General features: G+C 49.9%; 1 long non-coding RNA gene and 1 pseudogene across 1 annotated transcript; both read left to right on the forward strand.

Annotated features, from left to right (window-relative positions):
- Nucleotides 1-7,830: 7,830 nt before the first annotated feature.
- Nucleotides 7,831-11,618, forward strand: LOC134738298 (uncharacterized). Its single transcript, XR_010123973.1, has 4 exons — nt 7,831-7,979; nt 8,068-8,161; nt 8,304-8,409; nt 11,461-11,618. It is a non-coding gene; the product is annotated as an uncharacterized LOC134738298 (long non-coding RNA).
- Nucleotides 9,142-11,089, forward strand: LOC134738295 (golgin subfamily A member 2-like; annotated as a pseudogene).
- Nucleotides 11,619-12,184: the final 566 nt, after the last annotated feature.

The raw sequence follows: 12,184 nt of genomic DNA on the forward strand, positions 1-12,184 counted from the left end.
CAAAGGAGAGATTTTGAAACATTATAGCAATGGCTTCTAGTTATTGAATAAAGAATGTCATTTGCTCCTCACAGGACCCCTTTCAGGGAGATTTTATATATTGGGAAACAGCCTCATGAGCTTTCTACAAACATCTTTGTCCTAAGTCTTCCCATTTCAGTAATTGGCTGTACCACTCATCCAGCAGCTTTCAAAGTTACAAACCTGGCAGTCTTCCCTTAACATCCATTTCCCTTTCCCTCATTCCCCCATATCCAATTATGTGTACTGGAGGTTTTTCCACCTCTAAACTTGAGAACCCATTTACTTTTTCTCCATCTCCTTTGCCATCACACTAGTCCAAGTGAAGTGTTTCATCATCTCATTTGCAGTATCCTTTAGTTTACCCTAGATTATCAATTTTTGTCCCCCTCCCAATTCAGTCTCTACTCATGAGCTAACATGAGTTTATTAAGTGTTCATTCTGACCATGCCATTCCTTGCTCAAAATTCTCTAGTGCCTTCCCAATGCCCTTACAATAAAATTCCTCATATGGCCTTTGTGGATCTGCACTCCTACCTCTTCTCCTATTGCAACCAACCCTGTTACCTTTTTCTCTTTTCACACTGGTCTTCATTCTGTGCTGCAAACTGGCTGAGATTCTTCCATCCTCAGGGCTTTTGCACAAGTTCTTCCTTTGCCTTAGAATTCTTTCCTGGCCTGCACATGTCTTCATCCCCTTTTCCTAAGCTAATGCCTTACTCTTTAGGTCTCATTTTAAACATCTCTTACCCAGGAAAAATTTCCCTGTCCAAACAAGTCTAGATTGGCTCCCCATTGTTTGTTCTAACTGTTCTATATTTCTCCTTCTTAGCATTTATCACAATTCTTGATATGTTGTGCTTTTCATTTTCTTAGTCGCTATTATTGGAGTAGGTAATACATCCATATAGTACAAAATTCAAAATGTATTAAAGGTATAGAGTAAAAAGTCTTCTCTTCCCTGTCCCCCCCGCTACCCAGTTCTCCTCTTTAGAACAACTTTTAGCATTTTGAATATCCTTCCAGAAATATTTTCTAAGTATACAAGCAATTATGTATATAATATTCCTCTTTATTTTTGCCTTTTTATTAATACAGATACTATATGCATTTTCTGCACTTTATCTGTTAATAATATATCTTGGCAATTATTCTATATTAATATGTAAATAGTTGCCTCTTTCTTTTTCATGCGCCATATAGTATGGACTTATAATTTATTTAACCTCTATCTAGGTTGGTTTTAGGCATTGGTTATTACAAATAACGCTGCATTGAATACCTTTGTATGTAAAGTCATTTCCCACATCTATGCCTATAGAATAAATTACTAGAATTGAAATAATTAATTTAAAGATTATGTGCATTTTTAATTTTGGTAGTTATTGCCAAACTGCTCTCAATGGAAGTTTTACCAATTCCCACTAGTGAATGCATTTGTCCTCACAATTATGTCAGTGAAATTTTTGTTCTTTGCCAATGCAAGAAATGGAAAGTATCTCTTGGAAACTAATTTGCATGTTTTTTTTCCTTTCACAGTTATATTTTCATATGTTAAAGAGCCATTTGTATTTCTTGGTGAACTGTTCATAAACTTTGCTTACTTATTATCTAATGTCTGACTAATTTGCTACACTCTAAATTCCCAATTCATACTTAAGTCTCGCCCTTGCAATTTAGACGTACAATCTGCCTTCTTCAGCGGTTTCCACGCCAAAAAATCCACAGGCTCCTGAATTTTATATGGGCCTAAGAGTCTTACTGAAAATTGGAAGTCTTAAGGTGTAGTCCATTTTATGCAGTGTGAGGCCTTTCATGCTCTGAAATGTACCACTCTTGACTTTTTCTTCTTTACCCTGTCCAGCACTGTGCCCTTATTAGCCAGAGAAATGTTCCCCTTTCTCCCAGGAAACGTTCTGACCTTACCCTCGTCCCTCAAGGACTCTCCTTCTCCCCCAAATTAACTTTCAAGGAGTTTCTCCAACCCAAAATGGCACCTTTCCTGAAAAGATTTCTAGTGGATACTGTTTTCTCTACCTCACTACGGATGTATTTTGCTGCTTGGCTCCCCGTCTCCATTTGGCTATGGCAAACATTTTTTTCCAGAAATATATCAAATAAAACGAACATGTGGTCCCTTTTGGTGATTTTTGTTGGGATCCATGGCATTGATTTCTTCTAGTTTAGATAATTCCACTGTGGCAAGCTTTTATTCCTAGCATACAGCTCATGAGGAGAATGTTAGTCACTTGGTGTTATTAATGCTAAAATAGTAAACAAGAACACAAAATTTGCTAGATTAGAAGTGGATTTTTTTTCCAGGCTGGGCACAGTGGCTCATGCCTGTAATCCCAGCAGTTTGGGAGGCTGAGGCAGGCAGATTGCTTTGAGCTCATGAGTTCAAGACCAGCCTGGGCAACATGGAGAAACCCCGTCTGTACTGGGGCTAATTTTACAAAAAAAATTAGCCAGGTGTGGTGGCACACACCTGTGGTCCCAGCTACTAGGGAGGCTGAGGTGGGAGGATGGCTTGAGCCTGGGAGGCAGAGGTTGCAGTGAGCCTAGTTCGTGCCATTGCACTCCAGCCTGGGTGACAGAGTGAGACCCTGTCTCAAAAAAAAAAAAAAAAAAAAAAAAAAAAAGGAAGAAAGGAATTAGCATGAATGAGAAAGGCATGATCTGCAGTCAGTCACCCATGGTCAAAGACAGCAGATACCAACTCATTCTCAGAGTGAAATGATATCAGCCCAGTGCTTTCGGCAAACTGTGGTTGCCTCCCTGTCATCGTCATCTGGGCTCACTGTGGCTCGCCCTTCTGGCCTCGCCTCTGACCTTGCCATCTCTGGGGAGGCTTCTTTGCAAGCCCAAGCCTGGGCTCCCCTTCTCAGAACCATGTGCATACTTGTCCTGGAACTGTTTTTTTTTTTTTTTGCCTGTGCCTCCTGGAGAGCCGGGGCCATCTGGCACAAACCTACATCTCCACAGTTGCTAAATTAATGAACAAACGAATACCAAGTCTTTCACAATGTAACTTGACAGTGGAGGTAGTGGTAGTGGCAACTCCATCTGGGGGATGAGAGAAGGTAGAGGCTGAGTTTTGGGGGTGGCTCGCAGGAGAAGAGGAGAGACTATTAGCAGCTAAAGGAGTGGCCAGGGTGAACACCAAGCATTTTCCTGACTGGAGAGCTGTGGGTTTGTTTAGGGCTGGGTAAGGGGTGAAACCAGTGAGCAGGAGAGATAGCTGGTACTGGACTGGAGTGAAAGGCATCTGTAGAGGCAGGAGACAGGATGGGGAGGTAGAGGAGTTGGCCTAGGACAGGACAGCACTTATTTGAAGACTGGTGGGCAGGAGGAAAGGAAGGGGAGGGATTGAGAAATGACCTGGAGGTCGTCAGTCAGCTGGGAGAAGACCCGGAAGAGGGGGGATTGGCTGCTGTTGGGATGCAAAGGAGGGCCAGGGGAGGCAGTGACTCACACGGAGGGAGGGTCGGGGATGGGGACTTTGGTGGTAGGGGGTGGGAAGGGGGGTGGGAAAGACATACTCGCAGGGGATCAGAAGGCCCCATGGAAACTTTGTGTAAGTCCTGGTTCAGTCATGGAGAGGAATCCGAGGGAAATGCCTGATTGGACCCATGGCCCACTCTGAGAGAAAGGGGTACTGTGGAGGTGCAGGAGGAAGAGCAGCTGGGAAGTAGGAGTGCCTAGGACTGGATCCAACTGGAAAGGGGGCAGATATGCTCCCAGGATCAGGGTGGGACCCTCTAGGAAGGGGGCATTCTGAGAGGGACGTTGTGGGGAGCACTGTATGGGGGTCCTTGGAGGTGATTTCTTGGAAGGGGAAGTCTGGGGCAGGGCTGTGAGGAATCAGGAAAGAAACTGTGGAGTCTGTTCCTCACCCACCTCCTGAGCCCTGGGGTCTGAGGCCCCCAGGAAACAGGGTTCAGTGGCACAAGAGGGTCCAGGGCAGGAGACAGAAAGCAGCTTCTCAGGTCTTCTTGGAAAGGAACTCTGACCGCCAGTGTGAATAGTCTTGCAGAAAGCTAAGCAGACACTCAGTGAAAGCCAGCCCCTTCCCTCTCCCAGAGTGGGAGGGGCCAGCGGTTGCATGGGCAGCTTTCCTTGTGATGCCACAGGTCCTCTGGACACACTGCTGCCTGGCCACACCTCCTTTCCCTTTCATCTTTCTCATCAACCAATGGGCTAGGCAGCATTGAGGCCATGCCCCTATTCTGTGTTCTAGTGTGGCCCTGGTTATCCCTCCTCTGGCTCAGTTGCACAGCTAACTGGTAGGTGACTGGAGGTGTTTAGCAGTCTTGCCTGGATTGCGCTGATGTGGCCCCAACCCTGCCTCCCTCCCCACCCCACAATGTAGGAAGAGACTTGACAGAGCAAATTGGCTGCAGCCAAGAAAAAGGTGAAAACCACCAGGTCATAGCCCTTGACCCACCTGCAGACTTCCTCTGACGGCAGGACTACTGCCAGAGTCTGTGCCACTCCTGAGGCACACTGGGTTTGGCCCCCCTGGTGCCTCTACACTCCCCCCACAAAAATATTGTTAGCCAGCCCTGTTCCCTCAGCAGCCCAGCCCCTGCCCTCAACAGTCACCCCAGGGTGACCTTGGGCAGGTGACTCCTGGGGCTCCCTCTCCAGACTAGGCCCTGACCTCCTGCCCCCTCCCAAGCCTGACCTCCCTGGGCTCTTTGGGGTTGCATCTCCAAGGACTGAGACAACCACTTCTGGTGGTTGCCACTCACCTGGGGATGTGAGTTTTGGCTGGCCAGGCTCCTGGGGACAGGGGGCCCAAGGGGCAGTAAAGGGTAATTGTTAAGATTGCTGGGTACTGGTTAAGAATTCTGGGTTTGAATCCTGCCTCTCTGTCTGCTAGGGATATGATTTAGGGCAAGTTACTTGAGCTCTTTGGGCCTCTCTTTTCACATCTGTATAAGAGAGGTGGTATTGTTTGACTTCCATTTGTGAAGTTTAAATGAGATTTGTTATTGTTGTTTTTATGTGACTCCCTAGTACATGGCCTGCTGTAAACACACAGGACACCCAGGAAATGGTCATTGCTGTTTGATTTTCCTCATCCCCAGTCTCAAGGGGAAGCCAGGCCAATGAGAAAAGCCACTTGCCATCAGGCTATCCCTTTAGGAGTCACTGAAAGGGCCCCAGTGTGTGGTGTAAGAGAAGATCTTACTTGCCACCAGCTTGTTGGGTGACCACAGAAAAATCACTATTTCCCCTGAGCCTCAGTTTTCTCCTCTATAACATGATACTGGATAAGATCAGTGTCTTTCAAACTTGTTTTTCAGCTGGAGTCACCTTAGTTCAACTGAACGCTTACCCAGAAGTCTCATTTTTTTTAACGGAGGTGGAGGTCTGGAGCTCTAGCAGATTCATCGCCCATGTCCTGGGCCTGAGGAGAGGGGTCCAGTGAGCATCTTAAGAGCTGCATTGGTCAGGTGACTCCACTCTGTGACTGCATCACTCAGGGGACTTTTCCACCTATTTGTTCCTGCCCCTGGCAAGGCAGCAGGTGGCCATTTGGAAGAATGGCACAGGCCATGGTTTTAATCTCCTCGGCTCTTCTTCAGCATTTCCTTTCCCTGAACCCACATCTTCCTCCTACCCTGATTTTCTTGCTTCTCTCTAAGCCACTTCTGTCTTTCTCCCCCTGCCCTTGTTTTTCCCTTTTCATCTCCTGTAGATTCAGGACATTCTGAAGGTGCTGGTGTCCAACCTTAACCATTCCAATGGGGTAGCACTCCCCCATTGGACAAGTGGAAGGTGAGGCAGTGCCGAGACCCCTCTCTGGCTTGCTCTCTCCAGCTGTGCATGTTCCTGAGGCTTCTCTGGTTTGGGGGATACTTTGCTTCTGGCTTATTTTATGTTGCTGCCATTAACCTTCAGCCTGTTTATGTCTGCTTCTTCACCTGCTTGATTGATTGGGTTTTTTTCCTTCCCAGCATCTTTTATCATCTTGGAAATGGTGAGACATACCTTAAAGTTTAAAAGTAATTTTGGAATAATGTACAAAGCAGGAATATGGGATTTGGGGCTTTTTTGTTTGCTTGTTTGAGACAGAGTCTCACTCTGTCACCCAGACTGGAGTGCAGTGGTGTGGCGCAATCTCTGCTCACTGCAACCTCTTCCTCCCAGGTTCAAGCGATTCTCTTGCCTTAGCCTCCTGAGTAGCTGGGATTACAGGCACCTGCCACCGTGCCCAGCTAATCTTTGTATTTTTAGTAGAGACGAGGTTTCACCATGTTGGACAGACTGGTCTTGAACTCCTTACCTCAAGTGACCCACCAGCCTCAGCCTCCCAAAATGCTGGAGTTACACACGCAAGCCACTGTGCCCGGTCCCTTGCTGTTTTTATACTTTCTCTATATCCATAACTGTTTCCCATGAAAGTTTTTGTTTCTTTGAATTTCTCATTTCTATTACCCCTGCATCATCTGCTACCCTGAAGGATCTGGAGGTAAGAGGCCCTGGGCTAAGATGCAGTGACCCTGCAGGCCAGTCCTCCAACCTCCTCCCACAATGGGGACTGGGTGCCCCTCTGCCAGCTGAGACAGCCCACACATCCCAGCCCTAATGATTGTTCTCTCTACCTCTCCCTGCAGTCCTCCTCCAACTCCTCCTTTCTGTTTGCACCTCAGAGCTGGTACCAAGAACTAGCAGTAGCCCTGGACTTGAGCTCTGCAATAATCAGTCAACTCATTGAAAACAGTCATTGGTAAGAGTCCAGTGGGGTCCCCTGATTCCACTCTGCCAATCCTGGGCTCCAGTTTCCCCTTGGGGCCCTGAATAAAGGGGCTGGGGGCCCCTGGTGCCAAAGACAAATGGGAAGCTGGGGTGCCCAGGCCTCACCTGGAGGGACCCCAGAGCAAGGAGCATGCAGCATGCCTCTTCCATTGCTGCCCTCTTTGCTGACTGTCTCTTCTTCAGGCACCCCTGCTCTAGTCCTTGCCACACACGCCCTGGGGTTGTCACCTCTCAGGGAAGTGCTAGCCTGACTGGTTGTCAGTGGCCCCATATTTCTGCCCTGACTCAGTCTCTAATTTGCCCTTGAGTCTGGACAAGCCACCTCTCCTCCTTGGGCTCGTGTTTCCAGAGGAGGTAGAGAGTATCAAAGGTCTCTGTTAGCTCTGACAGTCTGAGATTTAAAGGCCCCTAGAATGGAAACCTCAGGGCGAAGGGCTCCTGTCCGTCCTTTTCTGTCCTGTATCTCTGTTGTGAAGAAATGTACCTGGCCTGTGTGTGCTCAGTAAATGTTTGTTGAATGAACGCACCTTTCTAAATCACAAGCTGGAAGAAGGGTGGGCCTTTCTCAAACTCCATCTCTAGAGGTTTATGTTACTGTCCTTTCGAGAGAATCCAGATTCAGACTTTGTGCTCCATGGCTATTGGCGAAAACCAACAATGACCCAAATCCTCTGTCCTTGGGAATTTGAGGAGAGTTGACCAGTTTGTGTTGCCATTGGGTCTGAGAACTTTGCCTTTAAAATCCATTCCTCGCCCCTGCGTACCACTTCCTGGTCTGGGGAATAGAGTTGAGGGGGCCACCCTCAGTCACCTGAATTTGACTCTCTCCATAGAAACAGCAAAAGAAACAAGTGGAACATCAGCTGGAAGAAGTAACGTGATTTCTTTGTTTGCTCACGACATAAATGCTGGGTTTGGGGGGCACTCAAATGTAGAGGTGCCAGTCTCGTGTCACCCACTTCCAGCCTGGAGAAGAAGACTCACCCCTCAGATTCCACCCCATCCTCCCAGGTTATCCCGATAACCTGGTCCCATGGGTGGGCCTGTCCTGGGGCATTGGTGGCATTCTGGGGGCATGTCTCTTGCTGTGCCATCTCTGCCTCCCCCTGGTAAGAGCTCTGTCTTCCTCTTCCTATAGGAAAAGAAAACCAACAGTGAAATACACAAAGCACAAACGGAGCAGTTAGAGGTGAGTGGTGGGTGGGGAGTTTTCTCCTGTCCTCTGGAGAATGTTTCTTTCCTTCTCTTTCAGCACTTGCTTGGCTTTTCTCCCAAAGGTTCAATTCCAGACAATCAACATCCTCGTGTTGGAAAAAGCAGACTTGAAGACCATCCTTTACCGTACTAAATGTGCTGCCAGGCACTTTGAAGGTGGGAATCTGGGCACCCCATCATCCTTCAACCAGGCACTTTGAAGGTGGGAATCTGGGCACCCTGTCATCCTTCAGCCTGGCACTTTGACAGGTCTTTATGGGGAGTCCTTTGGGCCCCATCTCAACCTCTTTCATTACAGGAGAATCTAAGATCTGGCCAGCCACCTGCAATATTCCTTGCAGCATATTGGAGAGTTGGAGTGGGCTCTCTCTACTGTCTCCATGCAGCAGCAGGAGGAGGACAGGGTGAGTCCAACCAGCTGCCCCATCCCCTGGCAGCCTGGCTTCCCAGATGGAGGAGTGAGCCTAAAGGTCCCTTCTGCAGGATGGAGTGTCCTGCCCAGAAGGCAGCATGGTCATTTCTCGCTGCTTTTGTGTATGGTTGTTAGAGGCAGCCTGGGGCTGAGTCAGCTGCTGTGGGTGAGTTGGGGGGCGCTGTGGGGAGCGAGCACTGGACGCAGAGCTTGGAGGCTACACAGCAGCTCCAGAACTGGATGGTGAAGATGAGAAGTTTCGATCTGGGGAGCCCGGGCCATTCTACACAGTGCCCCTTAAAAGGGCAAGGGGTAGACTCAATATACAACTGGGTCAGTAAAGATCAAGTCATTTCCAAGCCCGTGGTCTCATTTTTAAAAAGAACTGTTCCACACAGTCCTGGAACAGGAGAGGCTGCAGGAGCAGGAGGAGAGGCTGCTGGAGCAGGAGGGGCTGCGGGAACAGGGGGAGAGGCTGAGAAAGCAGGAGGAGAGGCTGCTAGAGAAGGAGAGGCTGCTGGAGCAGGAGGAGAGGCTGCAAAAGCAGGAGGAGAAGCTGAGGGAACAGGAAGAGAGGCTGTGGGAGCAGGAAGAGAGGCTGTGGGAGCAGGAGGAGAGGCTGAGGGAGCAGGAGGAGAGGCTGAGGGAGCAGGAGGAGAGGCTGCTGGAACTGGAGCAGAAAGCCAAGCTCTGGGACGAGCAGGCAGAGACACACATGCAAACCATGCAGAATGACTGCACCACCATCAGCCACATGCTCTCCCAGAACCACGAGCTTGACGAGCAGCTGGGCGAGCCGCAGTACGACTTCCAGGAGCTGGTGGGTTGCCCCACCTGGGGAGCCTGCCCTCCTCCCTAGCCCTGCAGGCCTTTGTTTCCCCACCTGTAAAATGGGCATATGTAGCCCTCACATGAAATGGTACTTCTAAAGGAACCTGTGAGCCACAGCCCTGCTCTGATGGCTGTGAGAGAGAGGGGATGATTTTTCTAACTTGCCTTCACCCTTCCTGGTGACATGGGAGGCAGACATCAAGTTCTGGGGTCTCCAGCTGCAGTGGGTGGCCGCTGATTGCTTCTCTTTGTCCAGAACAAAGAGAGCAAGAGCGCACTGCAGTTGGAGCAGCAAGTAAAGGAGCTGCAGGAGAAGCTGGGTGATCTGAAGGAGACGGTAATCTCCGCCCCATCCAAGAAGGGCTGGGAGGTGGGCACCAGCCTCTGGAGAAGGGAGGTGTGAGGCCAAGGCAGCTCCAGCCTGGGGGCAGGTGATGCCAGCACCCTTCAGGGCAGTCCTGTGACTGTTTCTTGCTTCCTGCCCTCTGACTTTTAGAGGTGGGTAGCCCTGGACTCCTCCCAGGTCTGGACATCATCATCCCAGCTAGAGGCGTGGAGCCCCCAATCATAGGGGAAGAGACAGTGGTATAAGAGGCTCCTTATGCTGGGGGCGGTGGCTAACACCTGTAATCCCAGCACTTTGGGAAGTTGAGGCAGGAGAATCACTTGAGGTCAGGAGTTTGAGACCAGCCTGGCCAACGTGGTGAAACCTCATCTCTACTAAAATTACAAAAAAAAAAAAAAAAAAAAAATTAGCCAGGCATGGTGGTGCATGCCTTTAATCACAGCTACCCAGGAGGCTTAGGCACGAGAATCGCTTCAGCCCGGGGGGTGGAGGTTGCAGTGAGCTGAGATTGCACCACTGCACTCCAGCCTGGGCCACAGAGTGACACTGTCTCAAAACAAAACAAAAAAGACTCCTTAGATTCAAACTAGATTCTGGCCTGGGTTCCTCTGGTCACCATTTAACTACTTTTCATCTCTAAGTCTCTGTTTCTTTAACTTCAAAAGGAAGTTAGCATTTTCCTTGCAGAGGTGCTGAGGATTGAATGAGAGAATACATGGAAAGCATTAGGCATGTAGCACACTTAACAGGTGGTGGTTGTCTCCCTCTGCTTTTCCACCAGTCTGTGGCCTACAGTTTAAATTGAGGGAAGAAGAACATGAGATTTGAGGCTAGGGAATGAGGCATGGGGTTTTAGGCAAGAGAGGAAGTCTCTTAGGCCTGGAGCAAGGGGCCAGGGGCCTGGGCAGGTAATAGCCCCACAGTGCCCTGGCTACCCTATTAATGGGCCCAGAATCTGGAAGCCAGCCACCACATGCCCTCATGCCCAGGGCCTTCCTGCAGGTGGAGCTGAAGAGCCAAGAGTCTCAGAGTCTGCAGCAGGAGCAAGACTAGTACCTGGGTCACCTGCAGCAGTACGTGGCCACCTGTCAGCAGCTGATCTCTGAGAAGGAGGCGCTGCACAGGCAGTTACTGCTGCAGACCCAGCTCATGGACCAGCTGCAGCGGCAGGAAGCTTGGGGCAAACCGATGGCTGAGATGGCCCACCAAAAGCTGCAGGAGACTCAGGGGAGGGAGTTGCTGAGGACAGGGCCCCAAGAGGGGTGACCTGGCATCTTCCATGCCTTCTCACTCTCTTTCCTGGCCCCTTAGGAGCGCTTAGAAGCTGGCAGCCAGCAGAAACAGCAGCTAGAGGCCTAGTTGAGCCTCATGGCTCTCCCTGGAGAAAGTACAGGAGATCACTTAGAGGAAGAAGAGAGAGCCCCAGGAGGAAGGGAGGACTGTTAGCAGCATAGGATTGAGAAGTTGGAAGAGACCTTTAGAACAGCTAGTCATTATGCCGACCGGGTGTCTGCACTAAGTTCGATATCAATATGGTGATCTCCTGGGAGCAGGGGGCCACCAGGTTGCCTAAGGATGGGTGAACTGGCCCAGATCAGAAAGGGAGCAGGTCAGAACTCCCTCACTGACTGGTAGTGGGACTGTGCCTGGGAAATATAGCAAGATCTTGGTTCTTAAAAGTAAAAATAAAAGTAAAAAAAAAGTAAAAAAATAGTAAAAAAAAAAAAAAAAAAAAAAAGAACAGAAGCTCATTTCCCTCTGGGGAGGGGCTGGCTCAGGGTTACACAGTGAGGGTGGGGGCAGAGGTGGCTCCACAGTACCTCCCTTGTTGGGTTGTCTGAAGACCCCTTTGGCCAACCCCCACAGATGGAGGAGGACATCTGGACAGTGAGGAGGAGGAGGTGCCTCAGCCCCTGCCAAGCATCCTGGAGGACCTGGAGAGCCGGGAGGCCATGGTGAGCTGACTCCCCCTGCGCCCCCTTTGCCACCTTCCTCTGTGGTCCCTCCCAGACCCCCTTATGCTCTTCGTCTCCCCACCTTCTGATTTCTCTGGACCCTCACCCCTTCCGGAAGCCAGTGATCAGACACCATTTCACCTGTGACCAACAGGTGCACTCTCTGAGGCCCCAAGGGAAGGGGCTGCACTCCACCACCCTGCCCCATTTGTTCTGTGTATGCCCCTACAAGAAGGGCATCAGAGTGGCCAGGCCATGCAGCCAGGCTCCAGACATCCCCAGGATCTCAGCCCCTCCAAGGGTACCTGGAACATTGAGGCACAGCGAGAAGCAACTGGCCAGAACACACACCCATCTCCCCACATGCTCTAGAGGGTTTCAGGTCTCTGCCTCTTGGGACCTCAGGCTCCCCTGATTCAGCCTCGTCTTAGTTCTGACTCTAGTACCCAGAATTTGCCTCCATTTCCCAATCCAGAAATTGGAAAAGAACATCTCCAGGTCCCTTGCTTGAAGACCTGGCCAGAGCTGGTGCCAGGCTACAGATGCCTGGCAGGAGGCGAGAAGGGCATACTCACTTTCCCCTTGTCCTGGGAGGCCCACACACCAACATTGCCACCACCACTGCCACCAGGGAG

The sequence above is a fragment of the Pongo pygmaeus genome, chromosome 16 (genome assembly GCF_028885625.2).
Source record: "Pongo pygmaeus isolate AG05252 chromosome 16, NHGRI_mPonPyg2-v2.0_pri, whole genome shotgun sequence".
In the NCBI taxonomy this organism is placed as follows: domain Eukaryota; kingdom Metazoa; phylum Chordata; class Mammalia; order Primates; family Hominidae; genus Pongo; species Pongo pygmaeus.